The 10,189-nt window shown below is 42.9% G+C and overlaps 1 long non-coding RNA gene and 1 pseudogene across 1 annotated transcript; both read right to left on the bottom strand.

The window, feature by feature from the left end:
* Window positions 1-1,771: 1,771 nt before the first annotated feature.
* LOC103876906 lies at window positions 1,772-2,606 on the bottom strand (annotated as a pseudogene).
* A 181-nt stretch (window positions 2,607-2,787) lies between these two features.
* On the bottom strand, window positions 2,788-10,020 carry LOC108580421. Its single transcript, XR_001894071.3, has 3 exons — window positions 9,979-10,020; window positions 5,462-5,577; window positions 2,788-2,868 (listed from the first exon to the last, which is right to left on the bottom strand). It is a non-coding gene; the product is annotated as an uncharacterized LOC108580421 (long non-coding RNA).
* Between the last annotated feature and the right edge of the window lie 169 nt (window positions 10,021-10,189).

The raw sequence follows: 10,189 nt of genomic DNA, 5'->3' as shown, positions 1-10,189 counted from the left end.
GAAAAGCAGAGAAGGTGAAGCTGAATCGTTTCTAAAAGCAAAGCAATATGAATAGCTCCTAGCATTCTTTATATGGTACTTTGAAGAATTTCAATGGTTTTACAAAATTCTCATTACTTAATATTCAAATTATGTAGGTAGGCAGGAAAGTAATTCTGATCCACGTTTGGCAGATGAGGAACTGAGGCTCAAGATGTTACGTGTGCCTCTCCTGAGGTCCTAGAGCTAATGGAGGCTCTTTCTTCTACACCCTATTGTTGAGGTGACTTGTTAAGTTTTGGGGAAAGAGCAGATACCAAACCAGCCCAACAAATAAAGATTGCTCCCCTGGGATTGGGGGAAGGATGTGGAGAGATGGCAGCCACCATGGAGGTCTAGATGATGCCACAGAGACTTAAAGTAAAAGTATCTCAAAATCAGAACAGTCTGCCTCTGAAATAACTAAAAGGAATGCCTCAGGCCATTTCCATACAAGGGAAGCTTGGGGAAGTGGATAGAACTGAGAACCAGAGCTTTGTTCTGTCACTGGACTCGAGACCTGTCAGTTAAAGCTTTCAGCCAATGAGCTTGGAGCCAGAGATTTTCTCAGAAGGCGAAAGTTTTGTAGGTGATGCCCAAAGAGCTATAGGTTTTGTAACTGGAGAAAACAAGAAGGGACTCAAGGCTTTTGTTTAATCTGAAAGCCTAGACCCTGATTAGACCCTGATGTTGGTCTGGAGCCTTAGGTGTAGAAGTCAAGAATCACTTTTTTTTTTTTTTTTTTTTTTTAAGGCAGAGTCTCACTCTGTCGCCCAGGCTGGAGTGTAGTGGTGCAATCTCGGCTCACTGCAACCTCCACCACCTCCTGGGTTCAAACAATTCTCCTGCCTCAGGCCCCTGAGTAGCTGGGATTACAGGCATGCACCACCATGCTCAACTAATTTTTATGTTTTTAGTAGAGATGGGATTTCACCATGTTAGTCAGGCTGGTCTCGAACTCCTGACCTCAGGTGATCTGCCCATCTCCACCTCCCAAAGTGCTGGGATTACAGGTGTGAGCCACCGTGCCCAGCTGAGAATCACTCTATAATGTATTTATTATTCCTTAAAGGAGTAGGTAAATCAATTGCCCTGAAAGGCGAATAATATCCAATGGCAATGGGAAGGGAATTAGGGACAAAGAATGAGTGAAGATCAGAGTGATGACAAAGGGTGAAGGAGGTGAGAGTCCAGGATATCTGGAGCCAAGACACAAACTTGGAGTCAGGCAGGTGTTAGCCGGCAGCACCTTCCTCCCTAGAGACCAGGAAGGAGCCAGGGAAGGCACAAACGTGTAGCACCACATCCCCTAGAGACAACTAAGATGTGTTGGGCACCAAACCAGAGACCAGGAAAGACTAAAATCCCACCATACCTAGTAGCATGTCAACAAAAACCTATCTAGAACTCAAAATCTGCCCAACACAGGTCAGCTTCCAACCCAGATGCAGCTGAGGCAAAGAACAGGAAAAGAGACTACATAAGGTGTCACTGTAACAAATAAATTGCAAAACATAAGCTTATTTATCACCCACCCAAAAGTTTAAAGGAGTGCTTCCGGTCAGCAGGTGGCTTCCCACAGGGAGATTCGAGGACCCAGGCTCTTATATCAAATGGTTCCATCCTCACCTATGACCTTAGAATCCTTTGCACTTAGTTACTGGATAAGTAAGGAGTGTGGAGGACAGGCATGGGAGGTGTGAGGTTGGAGCCAGTTTAGAAGTGGTACACTTTACTCTTTTTTTTTTTTTTAACAAAGAATCAACTTTATTGAACATTCAGGGTCAATGTCTCTTCTTGCTCTTGCCTGTGACCTTGTCTGGTATGAGGACTGGAGCTGCTGCCTGATGCAGAGTGGAGGAGAGCTTGTTAATGTAGCACAGACCAACCACGGAGAAGATGAAGCAGGTGGTGACACAGACTCAGTGGATGAGGCCAGATACAAAGAGAGCCAACAGAAGGAACAGGAGAATCTCAGGGAAGGTCTTTGCTTGGGATCCTTCGCCAAACACAAGATTCTCCAGAATCTTGAAGGCAGTGAGGGAGAACATGAAGAGACGTGAGCCAAGCAGGCCGTCCTGGATGGTAAGCCACTCGGTGGAGGCCAGCTGATGGCTGCACATCTGCATCCCAGTGAAGAGCGGCAGGGACAGGAGGGAGGAGATCGCCAGTGAGGTGCCTGTACCCACCACCATCATGCCCTGCATGTGGGTCAAATCGTCGCCTCTGGCCAAGAAAAGGGCACTTTTATTCAACTGGCTGGAGCTTAGTCACATGACCAGCCAACTGCAAGGGAAACTGGAAAATGGAGCTACCTGTGTGACCAAGGAAAAACATCCCAGGAAAAGGATTTACTGAGTGTATATGAAATGTTAGTCAGTTCTCAGTGATTTTAGAACAGAAGCAACTGTGCTCTGTAAATTTCCTTTTTCTATGCATGTGTAGTTATTGGTGTTGCTGTTTTTACTATCATGGTGTTTGCACAGTGTTTGGGGGATTGTATTTTGTTTGTTTTGCTTTGGGGTGGGTTTTTTTTTTTTCTTATCTTGTTTTTTCTGTAGTGAAGAATGTACGTAGAGGTACTGCATGAGATCCAATTCCTACAAGTGACCACAAGTCATTTCATTTCCTCATTGTTGCATAGTATAATAATTTGGGCAAGTTGCAGCTGGAAGTAATTTTTTTAGAAAAACCCAAATGAAAGGTCTCAAGCAAAATAGAAGATTATTTCTCCCACACATTAAAATCTAGGTAGGCAATCTAGGCTTGGTGCAAAGTCAAGCTCCTCCTACTTAGTTGCTCCACTGTGTATAACCTCAATCTCATGTCCCAAGATGGCACTAGGAAGGACTGAAGAAAAAGGTAAAGTCACATGCAGTGTCTCTTAAGTAAGATTCCTAGAAGCTGCTATAAAACATCCCATTGTCCAGAACCTAGCCACAGGATCACACTACACTTACAGGAAGACTGTGAAATATGGGCTTTATCTGGGACAACCATGTATTAATACAACTAAAGTTCAGCAGTTCTATTGCTGAAGAAGGAAAGAACATTGTGTCTGAACTCATTGGGAATTGAACTTGGTTATCTCCAAGGACCTTTACTGATGTTCTGAGTTTCTATAAAACCAATAACACAAACAACAAAAACAATAGCAAATTGTAAATTTTAAAAAGTTGCTTAAAAAAACAGCACTACGGCCGGGCGCGGTGGCTCAAGCCTGTAATCCCAGCACTTTGGGAGGCCAAGACGGGCGGATCACGAGGTCAGGAGATTGAGACCATCCTGGGTAACACGGTGAAACCCTGTCTCTACTAAAAAATACAAAAAACTAGTTGGGCGAGGTGGCGGGCGCCTGTAGTCCCAGCTACTCAGGAGGCTGAGGCAGGAGAATGGCGTAAACCCGGGAGGCGGAGTTTGCAGTGAGCTGAGATCTGGCCACTGCACTCCAGCCTGGGCAACAGAGCGAGACTCCGTCTCAGGAAAAAAACAAAAACAAAAACAAAAACAAAAACAGCACTATAGCAATTTGTTAACAATAACCCATGGCTAATTTATTTGTAAAGTTTAAAATCACATCAAAAATAATATCTCCAAATATATATAATATAGCTTCAGAATTCTATCCACTGAATTTCCTTAGAGTGAGACAATTGTTAATTATTTTCCCATATATTCATGTGACAATATTTTCTGCAAATGTGGAGAAATATTGGGGGGATCTGTAACCTCTTTCATTGCTAATAAAATAGTAAAGTCTGCAGAAAAATTCCTGTTAACTAGCTGTGCACCCATGGAAAAATCACCCCACTCCTTCATTCATTTATTCAACCTTTCCCTTGTTTATCTATCCCATAACTTAATAAATATTTTCTAAGTACTTGTCTGCTCAGTACCAGATACGAGGAAATAAACATCATTTTTCCATCTTCACTGGAAACAACTATAGCCTAGCATATGGCTGACCAACTACATGACCTTTCCCAGCCTCTTTTGCTGTTAAGTGTGGCCGTAGGACCATGTTTTTTCTAAAGAAATGTGAGTGGACACAATGTGAGCCACTTCAAGACCCAGCCCATAAGATCTCCAACCTATGCTTCCCCATACTGTTTTTCCCTTTTCATTTCCTTGTTGAATGGCAAAAACGAGAGTCACCTTGGAAGTCATGCTTTGAAAATGGCAGCGCTATCATTAGCCTGGGTCCCTAAATTACTACATGGAGTAGAGAACTGAGTGACCCCCCTCCCGCAGCCTGGGATAGCTGTCCCAGATAAAGGACAAACTGCTTTTGTGTTTGAGCCAACATGTTTTGGGATCTATTTGCTACAGTAATTTAGTCTAATTCAATTCCAGAGTATCACCAACCCCAGTAGGCACCATTCACACTGTGCTTTATCTGCCCCTGGAGCACAACAGCCAAATTAATAAACTAGATAAATGTGATGTGCATTCTAGGCAGAGAGTCTCCAACGTAGATAGCTGACTGGATCTGTGTCCTCATTTACAAAGTGGAAAGGCATCCTTTGCAACTCTAACATGTGTGATTCTCTGGGATAGACTACAGCAGGCAGCAGACTCTAAAAGAGTAAACTCTTCTGGAGTCAATGCTTTCAATGAGAGTGTTCTTTTCCTGAAAGCCAGAGAGGGTAGCAGCCTGTCAAAGAGTCCTAGGAATTCTTTTCTTCATGATCGATGGAAATGGGGGAGTGGGGTAAAGAGGAAGTGGGTATAGGGAGAGATCAACTGAGGCCAACACTTAAGGCTAATGGAAAAGATGAAATTCTGATTTACTCACAGAGCAACCTGCACACATCTCCCATCTTTATCTCATGGAGAGAGCACTAGATGGGGAACCAGGAGGTCTGGAATTTTACCTCCATCTTCACCTTCCTGTGCAACCTTAAGCAAGTCAGCAAACTCTGTGAACTTCAGTTCCCTGATAATAATGGGAAAGAGGACTATCATAGCCTCTTATTTCATAGATGTGACAGAGGAAATATGATCACCATGGAAAGCAACCTAAAATCTTTGGAAGAAAGACCTTGAGAATGATCACATGGGTAAAAGCATTGGTCCTTTAGAAGTCACATAAGTAGAGCAGTGCTCACACTAACACACCAAATGCTGGGTTGGAGGATAATTAGTTAAACCTACTGTCTTTGAATTGCTGTGCTGGGATTTTAAAATGAGTTTTTTGGGGAAAATCCTCCGGTTTAATGGTAGTGAAAATGGCAGAAAAAGGAATTCCCAAAGCCCACCCTTCCATAAAGGCAAGTTTTTTAATTAGCAAAAACTGTCAGAATCAACCTTTCTAAAACTCTGGAAACTAGATAAAAGCTTGCAGCAACCCAGGCAGCACTTATTCAAGAAGCCAGCTGAATCTCAGTAAGAACAAACAGCTTTGTGGCCTTTTGACTTACCCCTAGTCCCATCCCATGCTCACCAACTCAGCAGTAGTCTTGAAAACAATAACCCACATCTTCAGAACTAATTCAGGAGGGAGCAGACGGACCTCATTTACAAATTGTCCTTAGCTGATGGCGGTGGCTCCCGGAAGTCCTGTTGAAAAGATTTGATTTTATCTTGTCAGCCTGACTAAAAGTTGCCTTATGCCAAAGTCACTACCAAAGGGCATTTATCAATAACAGTTACAGGCAAATGTTTTAGTCTCTGCTGCCTGAGGCAATGGATAACAGTTGGGCACACAATAGAGTGACCCAAAAGCTTGGGAGGAAAGGCTGAGGAGTAAGATGCCTTGGGAAATAAGAGCTTTGTAAAGATTCAATATATTCTTGGGAATCTAGAAGACCACCCAGAGTTGTGTGTGTGCCCAGATAAGACCTGAGGAGGCTCTAAGCTCTTATCTCTGGTTGACCTTGAGGCTGTGCACATGCAGAATGTAAAGGCAGTGTTGTTAAATTCCTATCTGAGTGTTGAAGACATGCCTAACATACACACCTAATCCTTCTGCAAAGACTGGGTGTTTTTGTTGTTGCTAGTGTTCCAAGTGTTTAAGGAAATCTCTGTCTAATTAGCTGACTACTAAGCTAATGGAACAGAGACTTCAGTGGCCACATGTGACAAAGAATACAGAATTTACTAAATTAGTTTAGAAAAGTCACTGAGCAAACAGCAACAATAGCAAAAATGCTAGAGAGGGGGTAAAATCTGATTTCCAGAGTTGCCACATAATATTCAAAGTATCCAGTTTTAATAATAAATTACGAGGCACATAAAGAAATAAGAAAAATTTCCCATACACAGAAAAAATAGAATCAATAGAAACTGACCCTGAAGAAGGCCATACATTGGACTTACTAGATAAGGACTTTGAGATCAGTTCAAAGAACTAAAGGAAACTCTGTTTAAAGAACTAAAGGAGGCCAGGGACAGTGGCTCATGCCTATAATCCTAGCACTTTGGAAGCATTGCTTGAACCCAGGAGTTTGAGACCAGTCTGGGGAACATAGTGAGGCTTCAGCTCTATAAAAATAAACAAATGAATAAATAAACTTTTTTTAAAAGAAGAACTACAGGAAAGCATGAGAATGATGCATCACCAAAATAGAAAATAGCAATAAAGAAATAGAAACTATAAAAAGGAACTAAATTGAAATTCTGGAGTTGGCCGGGCGTGCATGCCTATAATCCCAGCACTTTGGGAGGCCGAGGCGGGTGGACCATCTGAGGTCAGGAGTTCAAGAGCAACCTGGCCAACATGGTGAAACCCCATCTCTACTAAAAATATAAAAAATTAGCTGGGCATGGTGGTGGGCACCTGTAATCCCAGCTACTCAGGAGGCTGATGGCAGGAGAATTGCTTGAACCCAGGAGGCAGAGGTTGCAGTGAGCCGAGATGGTGCCACTGCACTCTGACCTGGGCAACAAGAGCAAAACTCTGTCAAAAAAACAAAAAAAGAAATTCTGAAGTTGAAAAATGCAGTAACTGAAAAGTTTTGCTAGAGGAATACAGCAGAAGATTTGATCTGGCAGACAAAGGAATGAGCAAACTTGAAGATAGGTCAGTTGAGATTATTTAGTCTAAGCAACAGAAAGGAAAAAGAAAGAAGAAAAATTAACAGAACCTATGAGATCTGTGTGACATCATCAAGCATACCAGCATAAGCATAATGATAGTCCCAGAAGGAGAGAAGAGAAAGAAAGGGAAAGAAGGAAAAGAACATTTGATGAAATAATGAACAAAAACTTCCCAAATTTGATGAAAAGCATAAATGTACATATCCAAGAAACTCAATGAATTCCAAGCAGGAAAACCTCAAAGAGATCCATGATGATACATATTATAATCAAAGTGTTGCAACATAAAGAGAGAATCTTGAAAACATCAACAAAGAAGCAACTCATCATGTACAAGGGACCCTCAATAAGATTAACAGCTGATTTCTGATCAGAAACCATGGAAGCCAACAGACAGTAGGATGACATATTCAAAGTGCTAAAAGAAAGAAAAATAAACACTTCTCAACTGAGATTCTACATCTAACAAAACCATCCTTCAGAAATGAAGGAGAAATTAGACATTCCCAGGTAAAGTGAGTTTGCTATCTGACAGTATTCTCAAGTGCTACCAAATGAGCCTCTAGTTTACACTGAATACTATTTTACAAAACCATGACTCTCTTACCAGGATGGGTAAAGGCCATGGGCCTCAGTTCGGTCATTTTCCTGAACTGCCAATTAGTAGTCACTAATCTTCACCTCCACCATTAGAGATGCCACTTTTGCCCCCACTCACCCCAAATAAAAACAAACCCAGGGCTAGATTCAGAGGGACTGGCCTCTATACTCCTTTCCCAGATGTCCTAAAGGGCCATAAAAGGGCCCTGGAAAAACAAACAAACAAACAAACAAACAAACATATAATCCACCTCTCAATTTTTCAGTTGAGAAAGCTAAGGTTCAGAGAGATGAAGTGACTTTCCTGAACCCACCCAGGTGGCTGGTTGTCCTGGCTCCACAGGCATTGTAGACCTCTCCTTCCTCCACCCTCTGTAATCATTTTTTAAATCAAGCTCAAATCTACATAGAAGAGATAGTTTAGTCAGACATCTATGAAATGTCAGAAGAAAGAAAAAAGGAGATGGAGAGAAGAGAACAAGAAGACAGAGAAGGAAAAAACAGAATGACGAGAAATGAAGAGACTAGGACAAAAAAAGGAAAGGAGAAAAGAAAAGGCTTACAGGAAAAAGAAGACAGAAGATGAATCAAAAGGAATATAAGGTAGGAAGGAAAGGAAGATATAGGAGGAGTCAAAGTGAGGAGTCAGGAAGCCCAGGGATACCTGGATTTATCCATAATCAACTCACAGTTTTCCTAAATTTAAGATGCCACATTCCCATACCTCAGAGAAGTTGCAAAGAAATGTCACCTTCTTTTGCACCATGAAATATAGAGGTCAACATGAGAGGTAGAATCTCTTGGTGGCATAGGGCCTTGGCTCACAGAACCCTGGCCACATCCGTCTATACTTTCTTTTGCTGATTAACACTATCATGGTAGCTCCAAGGGCCAATTCAGGGCTTGACACTGGCCCAGCAATAAACTCTATGTTTGTTTTGGTTTTTGGTTTTGTTTCTGTTTTTTTGAGACAGAGTCTTGCCTGGGCTGGAGCACAGTGGCGCCAGCACAGATCACTGCAGCCTCCACCTCCAGGGCTCAAGTGATCCTGCCATCACAGCCTTCTAAGTAACCAGGACTACAGGCACACATCACCATGCCCAGCTAATTTTTTGTATGTTTTTGTAGAAATGAAGTTTTGCCATGTTCCCCAGACTGGTTTCAAACTCAAGGCAATCCACCTGCCTTGGCCTCCCAAAGTGCTGGGATTACAGACGTTGAGTCACCATGCCCGGCCTTACCCTTGTTCTTATAACACAGCTAAAATTTTGCCAGAACTTCAAAAATGGTTCCTTGCAACATTCCCTGCTACGTTCTTGGTTCTGTGCCCACCTGGCTTCACCCTCCAATCTAGAGCCCCACAGCTAACTCAGGCCACTACCCTGGTTTTGTTGCTCATCTGGACTTCTTCTCTTCCCTCTTGACAGTCCTTTGATTTGGGTAGAACCCAGAAATAAGATACCCTGGTAGGGTCATTTATACCAGATACCATTCCTTGACTTCTATCTCTTCCAAACAGCACACAGATTTTCCTTTTACTACCCATCTCTCCCCCTTGCATAGCGGCCACACAGGTTTGGCTAGTACTGACCCCAGTCCCAGCTTCAGGGGAGGATCCCGATTGTCTTAATACCAGCAATATGACTCCACCCCTCTTGCCACAGTAATTGCTTAAAAGGATGGTCATGTAACCCAGGCCTAGATCAGCATAGCAGTCTGCACGCAGTCATTATTGGTTTAGGTTTGTTAAATCACAGAGAAGTGCAGAACTTATGGACCTAAGTCCATTAAAGGAAGAGAAGATTGCTTTCTCTCTCTGTTTTGACTGAGTGATATGAGGTTTGTGATCTGGAACTGCTGCAGTCATTTTGCTACCAAGAGGGAAGATAGCCTGAGGGCAGGGCCACCACACTGAGGAGGACTGACTTTTGAGAATTCTGGAGAAAGTAAGCCAGAGCCTTGATCCAGTTACACTTGAAGGTTGCCCTACCTCTAGATATTGCATGCATGTGAACCAAAAACATTTTCCAATCATTGGATATTCTGTTTCTTGGGACCAAAAGCATCCTACTGACACTACATTCCACTGGCATCAATCCTGTCAGAAATCACAGACCCTTATCCCATATTTCCTTTCATCAATGAAAGGGGTTTAATTTACCCAGGCTGACCTTCTGCAGAGTGCTGGGGGTGATGCTTTGTCCGGAGCTGCGCGCCCCGGCCATAGCGAATAATAACTGACGATTAAAAAACGCCTGAGCTCTATTCATTTCCACCTTACACCTCCTCCCTAGATTTGTCTTTTTCCCCTGTATTAAATACCTCACACAAGATGGCGCTCTTCCTGCTTCTTCTTCACCCATCTTTCCCGCGTGGGCGAAAATTGTTACTTTGTAGCGCAGGCGCCATCCCGCGCCCGGGAAAGTTTCCAACTGACAGCGCAGGCGCAACATGACATCCGACCAGAGAAACCAATACCTACCTAGCCACACCCTCCGCGATGAGATCATCTCCGCCTCTGGCCCAACCCCTT

This window comes from Papio anubis, chromosome 14 (genome assembly GCF_008728515.1).
Source record: "Papio anubis isolate 15944 chromosome 14, Panubis1.0, whole genome shotgun sequence".
NCBI classification, from domain to species: Eukaryota; Metazoa; Chordata; class Mammalia; order Primates; family Cercopithecidae; genus Papio; species Papio anubis.
Note: the sequence above shows the minus strand (reverse complement) of the source record. Positions and strands in the feature narration are given on the sequence as shown.